The 8,518-nt window shown below is 43.9% G+C and overlaps 2 pseudogenes; both read left to right on the top strand.

Annotated features, from left to right (window-relative positions):
• The first annotated feature begins 7,196 nt into the window (after positions 1 to 7,196).
• Positions 7,197 to 7,315, top strand: LOC122353399 (annotated as a pseudogene).
• Positions 7,316 to 7,591: 276 nt separating this feature from the next.
• On the top strand, positions 7,592 to 7,710 carry LOC122353319 (annotated as a pseudogene).
• Positions 7,711 to 8,518: the final 808 nt, after the last annotated feature.

Raw genomic sequence — 8,518 nt, 5'->3', positions numbered from 1 at the left:
ATAAATGTTTTGGGATGTATGTAGGAACCGCTATATACTCTTTAAATAATCCTCTAACAGAGAGCGTCCCATAAGCGCTAGATAATGCATGTTTGATATCAAATTGAAGCTTACGATGTTTCCAATATCGTGATGAATGAATATATGTGTTTGTGCAATGCACAACAGTGTATTCCACTTATAAGCTTTTGATAGGGAACAGAAGTGCAGAATGTCAATTCTAACTGGGATAAAGTATGCACGAAACCGGAGTCGAAAGCAGGCGTGGACACGCCCCTTCGACCTCGGGATTGGACAACTGCCCAGGGCACGGCCCAAAACTTGCACCTCAAAACGCAGGAACAGAGCTACCTCATCGAGTTGAGTTGAGAAGAGTCGGAGTCGAGTCGAGAAGAACTTCTTCGGAACCACAGGGAGTCGCAGGGAATTCGGGTCGCTGCAGGAATCGCCAAGGAAACGGAGAAACTTTGGAACTGGGAGAAGTTAGAAGACTCTGAACAAGAACGACCCGATACCCTCGACTCCGGTCCGCTCCGTCACATCACTCTACGGACACTCACTGCCCTTCCGTAACCAACCCGGTTCATCCAAAGCGAACCACCAAGCTAGAGAGACTTCATTCAAACGGCCCGGGAAAGCCCGACCACGTCATCCCACGGACGAGCCTGCCCAATCAGCAAGCCGGGATTTCCCCAGACAAGCCGAGTGGTAAAACTACCTTTTCATCTCTTGACTGAATTGGCGCAGACACATATAAGCAAGCTAAAACCTAACTTTGCTTTGTTGGTGTTCTTAGTGCGATCTCAGAACTAGCTAACAGACTTTGGACAAACAATTATCCATCTTCCTTTCCAACCAGTAATTGTGTGTATGAATGCATATGTGTGTGTGTGTTTATGTTTAGTCTTCTCAGTGTAGTCTTGTCAATTAGTAGGTACTGTTTAATAAATTGTGTTTCATTATTACGAATTCTTGTTTGTGTGTTATGTAACTGGAAAGTCAAACTCATGCCCAGATCCGTTGTTACCTGCTCGAGGTAAAGCGAAGATCAGATAAACGAGTAAACAAGTCCAATTGATTTATTTTGCTGATCACAGAGTAAATTCATATTGGTAACATACATTTAAATTGCCCTAAACGCTGGACGTATTAGGTGATTTAAAGGTATACTTGAATTGCATACCAACGTGAATCTTTTCAAATTCAATTCCCCAAACTTGAATTGAGAGCTGATTCAAGTGATAATTCATAATTATCATAATCATAATTAAAATTAGGTGTGAAAACCCTACATCATCTAGCCAATCTTGGACGTGAAAGGTGCTACTTCTTGGACTCTTTTCCATTCAACCCCTGCCACCCTGGAGGAAATTTTTTAATTTTCAAAACCTGAGTCCAGATATCTAGGCGCTTCACCCAGCCGATCTTGCCTGGGTTAAGTGCTACTTCTTGGACGCTTTTCCACTCGACCATGGTAACCCTGGAGAAAATTTTTAAGAATTCAAAACTTAATGCCAAACATCCAGGCACTTCATCTAGCCAATCTTGGCCGTGAAAGGTGCTACTTCTTGGACTCTTTTCAAACAACCCATGCCACCCTGGAGGAAATTTTTAAATTTTCAAAGCGAAAGTCCAAACGTCCACGCGCTTCGTCCAGCAGATCTTGGCTGGGTTAAGTGCTACTTCTTGTATTCTTTTCCACTCGACCATGGTAACCCTGGAGAAAATTTTTAAGAATTCAAAACTTAATGCCAAACATCCAGGCGCTTCATCTAGCCAATCTTGGACGTGAAAGGTGCTACTTCTTGGACTCTTTTCCATTCAACCCCTGCCACCCTGGAGAAAATTTTTTAATTTTCAAAACCTGAGTCCAGATATCTAGGCGTTTCTTCCAGGCGATCTTGGCTGGGTTAAGTGCTACTTCTTGGACGCTTTTCCACTCGACCATGGTAACCCTGGAGAAAATTTTTAATAATTCAAAACTTAATGCCAAACATCCAGGCGCTTCATCTAGCCAATCTTGGCCGTGAAAGGTGCTACTTCTTGGACTTTTTTCAAACAAGCCATGCCACCCTGGAGGAAATTTTTTAATTTTCAAAGCGAAAGTCCAAACATCCAGGCGCTTCGTCCAGCAGATCTTGGCTGGGTGAAGTGCTTCTTCTTGGATTCTTTTCCACTCGACCATGGTAACCCTGGAGAAAATTTTGAAGAATTCAAAACTTAATGCCAAACATCCAGGCGCTTCATCTAGCCAATCTTGGCTGTGAAAGGTGCTACTTCTTGGACTCTTTTCTATTCAACCCCTGCCACCCTGGAGGAAATTTTTTGATTTTCAAAACCTGAGTCCAGATATCTAGGCGTTTCATCCAGCCGATCTTGGCTGGGTTAAGTGCTACTTCTTGGACGCTTTTCAACTCGACCATGGTAACCCTGGAGAAAATTTTTAAGAATTCAAAACTTAATGCCAGACATCCAGGCGCTTCATCTAGCCAATCTTGGCCGTGAAAGGTGCTACTTCTAGGACTCTTTTCCATTCAACCCCTGCCACCCTGGAGAAAATTTTACAATTTTCAAAACCTGAGTCCACATATCTCGGCGTTTCATCCAGCCGATCTTGGCTGGGTTAAGTGCTACTTCTTGGACGCTTATCCACTCTACGATGGTAACCCTGGAGAAAATTTTTAAGAATTCAAAACTTAATGCCAAACATCCAGGCGCTTCATCTAGCCAATCTTGGCCGTGAAAGGTGCTACTTCTTGGACTCTTTTCAAACAACCCCTGCCACCCTGGAGGAAATGTTTTAATTTTCAAAGCGAAAGTCCAAACGTCCAGGCGCTTCGTCCAGCAGATCTTGGCTGGGTTAAGTGCTACTTCTTGGAATTTTTTCCACTCGACCATGGTAACCCTGGAGAAAATTTTTAAGAATTCAAAACTTAATGCCAAACATCCAGGCGCTTCATCTAGCCAATCTTGGCCGTGAAAGGTGCTACTTCTTGGACTCTTTTCCACTCAACCCCTGCCACCCTGGAGGACATTTTTTAATTTTCAAAACCTGAGTCCACATATCTACGCGCTTTATCCAGCCGATCTTGGCTGGGTTAAGTGCTACTTCTTGGACGCTTTTCAACTCGACCATGTTAACCCTGGAGAAAATTTTTAAGAATTCAAAACTTAAAGCCAAACAACCAGGCGCTTCATCTAGCCAATCTTGGCCGTGAAAGGTGCTACTTCTTGGACTTTTTTCCACTCAACCCCTGCCAACCTGGAGGAAATTTTTTAATTTTCAAAGCGAAAGTCCAAACGTCCAGGCGCTTCATCCAGCCGATCTTGGCTGGGTTAAGTGCTACTTCTTGGACGCTTTTCCACTCGACCATGGTAACCCTGGAGAGAATTTGTAAGAAATCAAAACTTAATGCCAGACATCCAGGCGCTTCATCTAGCCAATCTTGGCCGTGAAAGGTGGTACTTCTTGGACTCTTTTCCACTCGACCATGGTAACCCTGGAGAAAATTTTTAAGAATTCAAAACTTAATGCCAAACATCCAGGCGCTTCATCTAGCCAATCTTGGCAGTGAAAGGTGCTACTTCTTGGACTCTTTTCCATTCAACCCCTGCCACCCTGGAGGAAATTTTTAATTTTCAAAACCTGAGGCCACATATCTAGACGCTTCATCCAGCCGATCTTGGCTGGGTTAAGTGCTACTTCTTGGACGCTTTTCAACTCGACCATGTTAACCCTGGAGAAAATTTTTAAGAATTCAAAACTTAAAGCCAAACAACCAGGCGCTTCATCTAGCCAATCTTGGCCGTGAAAGGTGCTACTTCTTGGACTTTTTCCATTCAACCCCAGCCACCCTGGAGGAAATTTTTTTTAATTTTCAAAGCGAAAGTCCAAACATCCAGGCGCTTCATCCAGCCGTTCTTGTCTGGGTTAAGTTCTACTTCTTGAACGCTTTTCCACTCGACCATGGTAACCCTGGAGAAAATTTTTAAGAATTCAAAACTTAATGCCAAACATCCAGGTTCCTCATCCAGCCGATCTTGGCTGGGTTAAGTGCTACTTCTTGGACGTATTTCCACTCGACCATGGTAACCCTGGAGAAAATTTTTAAGAATTCAAAACTTAATGCCAAACATCCAGGCGCTTCATCTAGCCAATCTTGGCAGTGAAAGGTGCTACTTCTTGGACTCTTTTCCATTCAACCCCTGCCACCCTGGAGGAAATTTTTTAATTTTCAAAACCTGAGGCCACATATCTAGACGCTTCATCCAGCCGATCTTGGCTGGGTTAAGTGCTACTTCTTGGACGCTTTTCCACTCGACAATAGTAACCCTGGAGAAAATTTTTAAGAATTCAAAAATTAATAACAAACATCCAGGCGCTTCATCTAGCCAATCTTGGCCATGAAAGGTGCTACTTCTTGGACTCTTTTCCATTCAACCCCTGCCACCCTGGAGGAAATTTTTTTTATTTTCAAAACCTGAGTCCACATATCTAGGCGCTTCATCCAGCCGATTTTGGCTGGGTTAAGCGCTACTTCTTGGACACTTTTCTACTCAACCCCTGCCACCCTGGAGGAAATTTTTACATTTTAAAAGCGAAAGTCCAAACGTCCAGGCGCTTCATCCAGCCGATCTTGGCTGGGTTAAGTGCAACTTCTTGGACGCTTTTCCACTCGACCATGGTAACTCTGGAGAAAATTTTTAAGAATTCAAAACTTAATGCCAAACATCCAGGCGCTTCATCTAGCCAATCTTGGACGTGAAAGGTGCTACTTCTTGGACTCTTTTCCATTCAACCCCTGCCACCCTGGAGGAAATTTTTTAATTTTTAAAGCGAAAGTCCAAACGTCCACGCGCTTCGTCTAGCAGATCTTGGCTGGGTTAAGTGCTACTTCTTGGATTCTTTTCCACTCGACCATGGTAACCCTGGAGAAAATTTTTAAGAATTCAAAACTTAATGCCAAACATCCAGGCGCTTCATCTAGCCAATCTTGGCCGTGAAAGGTGCTACTTCTTGGACTCTTTTCCATTCAACCCCTGCCACCCTGGAGGAAATTTTTACATTTTAAAAGCGAAAGTCCAAACGTCCAGGCCCTTCATCCAGCCGATCTTGGCTGGGTTAAGTGCAACTTGTTGGATGCTTTTCCACTCGACCATGGTAACTCTGGAGAAAATTTTTAAGAATTCAAAACTTAATGCCAAACATCCAGACGCTTCATCTAGCCAATCTTGGACGTGAAAGGTGCTACTTCTTGGACTCTTTTCCATTCAACCCCTGCCACCCTGGAGAAAATTTTTTAATTTTCAAAGCGAAAGTCCAAACGTCCACGCGCTTCGTCCAGCAGATCTTGGCTGGGTTAAGTGCTACTTTTTGGATTCTTTTCCACTCGACCATGGTAACCCTGGAGAAAATTTTTAAGAATTCAAAACTTAAAAACAAACATCCAGGCGCTTCATCTAGCCAATCTTGGCCATGAAAGGTGCTACTTCTTGGACTCTTTTCCATTCAACCCCTGCCACCCTGGAGGAAATTTTTTTATTTTCAAAACCTGAGTCCACATATCTAGGCGCTTCATCCAGCCGATCTTGGCTGGGTTAAGTGCTACTTCTTGGACGCTTTTCCACTCGACCATGGTAACCCTGGAGAAAATTTTTAAGAATTCAAAACTTAATGCCAAACATCCAGGCGCTTCATCTAGCCAATCTTGGCCGTGAAAGGTGCTACTTCTTGGACTCTTTTCCATTCAACCCCTGCCACCCTGGAGGAAATTTTTACATTTTAAAAGCGAAAGTCCAAACGTCCAGGCGCTTCATCTAGCCAATCTTGGACGTGAAAGGTGCTACTTCTTGGACTCTTTTCCATTCAACCCCTGCCACCCTGGAGAAAATTTTTTAATTTTCAAAACCTCAGTCCAGATATCTAGGCGTTTCATCCAGGCGATGTTGGCTGGGATAAGTGCTACTTCTTGGACGCTTTTCCACTCGACCATGGTAACCCTGGAGAAAATTTTTAAGAATTCAAAACTTAATGCCAAACATCCAGGCGCTTCATCTAGCCAATCTTGGCCGTGAAAGGTGCTACTTCTTGGACTCTTTTCCATTCAACCCCTGCCACCCTGGAGGAAATTTTTTAATTTTCAAAACCTGAGTCCAGACATCTAGGCGTTTCATCCAGCCGATCTTGGCTGGGTTAAGTGCTACTTCTTGGACGCTTTTCCACTCGACCATGGTAACCCTGGAGAAAATTTTTAAGAATTCAAAACCTAAAGCCAAACATCCAGGCGCTTCATCTAGCCAATCTTGGCCGTGAAAGGTGCTACTTCTTGGACTCTTTTCCTCTCAACCCCTGCCAACCTGGAGGAAATTTTTGAATTTTCAAAGCGAAAGTCCAAACGTCCAGGCACTTCATCCAGCCGATCTTGGCTGGGTTACGTGCTACTTCTTGAACGCTTTTCCACTCGACCATGGTAACCCTGGAGAAAGTTTTTAAGAATTCAAAACTTAATGCCAAACATCCAGGCGCTTCATCTAGCCAATCTTGGCCGTGAAAGGTGCTACTTCTTGGACTCTTTTCAAACAACCCATGCCACCCTGGAGGAAATTTTTTAATTTTCAAAGCGAAAGTCCAAACGTCCAGGCGCTTTGTCCAGCCGATCTAGGCTGGGTTAAGTGCTACTTCTTTGACGCTTTTCCACTCTTTTCCACTCGACCATGGTAACCCTGGAGAAAATTTTTAAGAATTCAAAACTTAATGCCAAACATCCCGGCGCTTCATCTAGCCAATCTTGGCCGTGAAAGGTGCTACTTCTTGGACTCTTTTCCACTCGACCATGGTAACCCTGGAGAAAATTTTTAAGAATTCAAAACTTAATGCCAAACATCCAGGCTTCATTTAGCCCATCTTGGCTGTGAAAGGTGCTACTTCTTGGACTCTTTTCCATTCTAATACACCTGCCCTTAGTGTGGCCAAAGTTTGAACAGCTCTTTGCGTTCCCTTAATGCTTATTTAATTCAATTGCCTTTAAAGTAGCTGTACTTTACACAGCGTTTGCCTGTTTTGAACTAATTAACTAATGCTCTTATATTTAATTTACCTTGTTTTGAAGTATTTTTTTTGTATTTCTTTCATTACCTAGTATGATGACACTTAGTGTGCCTCACCTTAAAATAGGGGGCTTTTTGCTGTAGCTCTCGCTTACGGCCAAACCACCCTCTTCACGCCTGATCTCGTCTGATCTCAGAAGCTAATCAGTGTTGGTCCTGGTTAGTACTTGGATGGGAGACTGACTAGGAATACCAGGTGCTGTAAGTTTTTTGGTTTTCTTCACTACTTATCTAATACACTGGCCGTTAGTTTGGGGAAAGTTTGACCAGCTCTTTGCTTTCACTTACTGCTTATTTAATTCAATTGCATTTAAAGTAGCGGATCTTTAAACAGCATTTGGCTGTTTTGAACTATTTACCTAAAGCTCTTTTCTTTAATGTACCTTATTTTGAAGTATTTTTTGTATTTATTTCATTACTTATCTAGTATGATGGCACTTAGTGTGCCTCACCTTAAAATAGGGGGCCTTTTGCAGCAGCTCTCGCTTATGGCCATACCACCCTGTTCATGCCTGATCTCGTCTGATCTCAGAAGCTAAGCAGTGTTGGGCCTGGTTAGTACTTGAATGGGAGACTTCTTAGGAATACCAGGTGCTGTAAAATTTTTTGGTTTTCTTCACTACTTATCTAATACACTGGCCCTTAGTGTTGCCAAAGTTTGACCAGCTCTTTGCTTTCCCTTACTGCTTATTTAATTCAATTGCCTTTTGGCTGTTTTGAACTAATTACCTAATGCTCTTTTCTTTAATGATCCAAGATGGCGGCGCGACAGTAGCACGCAGCGGCCACTCCGGAACCAAAATGGTGTTTTTTGTTTGTTCAAGACGTTATTTTGTATGCTTCCGCCAAAATTTCGTAGGGCATGGATACCAACGACAGTTGTGTCCGCGCATACAACCACCAGACACTGAAACTACTCAGAAACCACGCAACAACTAAACTGAGAGACGACGTTGCACGCGGACTCCGGGACCTCGGCTTGCTATGTGGACCAGGCCTCGGTGTCTCCTGATGCCGAAGGCCGGGGAAAAGGACGCCGCAAGCGGTGTTCGAGGAAACGGAAGCGTGGTAAACGGGCGGGTGTCCGTGCTAGGCTAAACGCTAACCCTAGCTGGCCGGCACTCCCCTCCATCTTTCTGTCCAACGTCTGTTCACTCGAAAATAAGATGGGTTACATTCGACTTCACCGAGCAACACGGCGTGAGTATAGGGATTGCTGCGTCTTTGTCTTTACGGAAACGTGGCTCAGCGGCAGAGTTCCGGACACCGCCATTCAGCTAACCGGGCTAACCGCATTTCGTGCCGACAGGAATGCCACACTGTGTGGAAAGACTGGCGGTGGCGGCGTGTGCGTTTATATCAACACGGAATGGTGCAAGGACTCTGTGCTTATATCGAACTATTGCTCATC

Source organism: Puntigrus tetrazona, chromosome 10, assembly GCF_018831695.1.
Source record: "Puntigrus tetrazona isolate hp1 chromosome 10, ASM1883169v1, whole genome shotgun sequence".
Classification (NCBI taxonomy): domain Eukaryota; kingdom Metazoa; phylum Chordata; class Actinopteri; order Cypriniformes; family Cyprinidae; genus Puntigrus; species Puntigrus tetrazona.
Note: the sequence above shows the minus strand (reverse complement) of the source record. Positions and strands in the feature narration are given on the sequence as shown.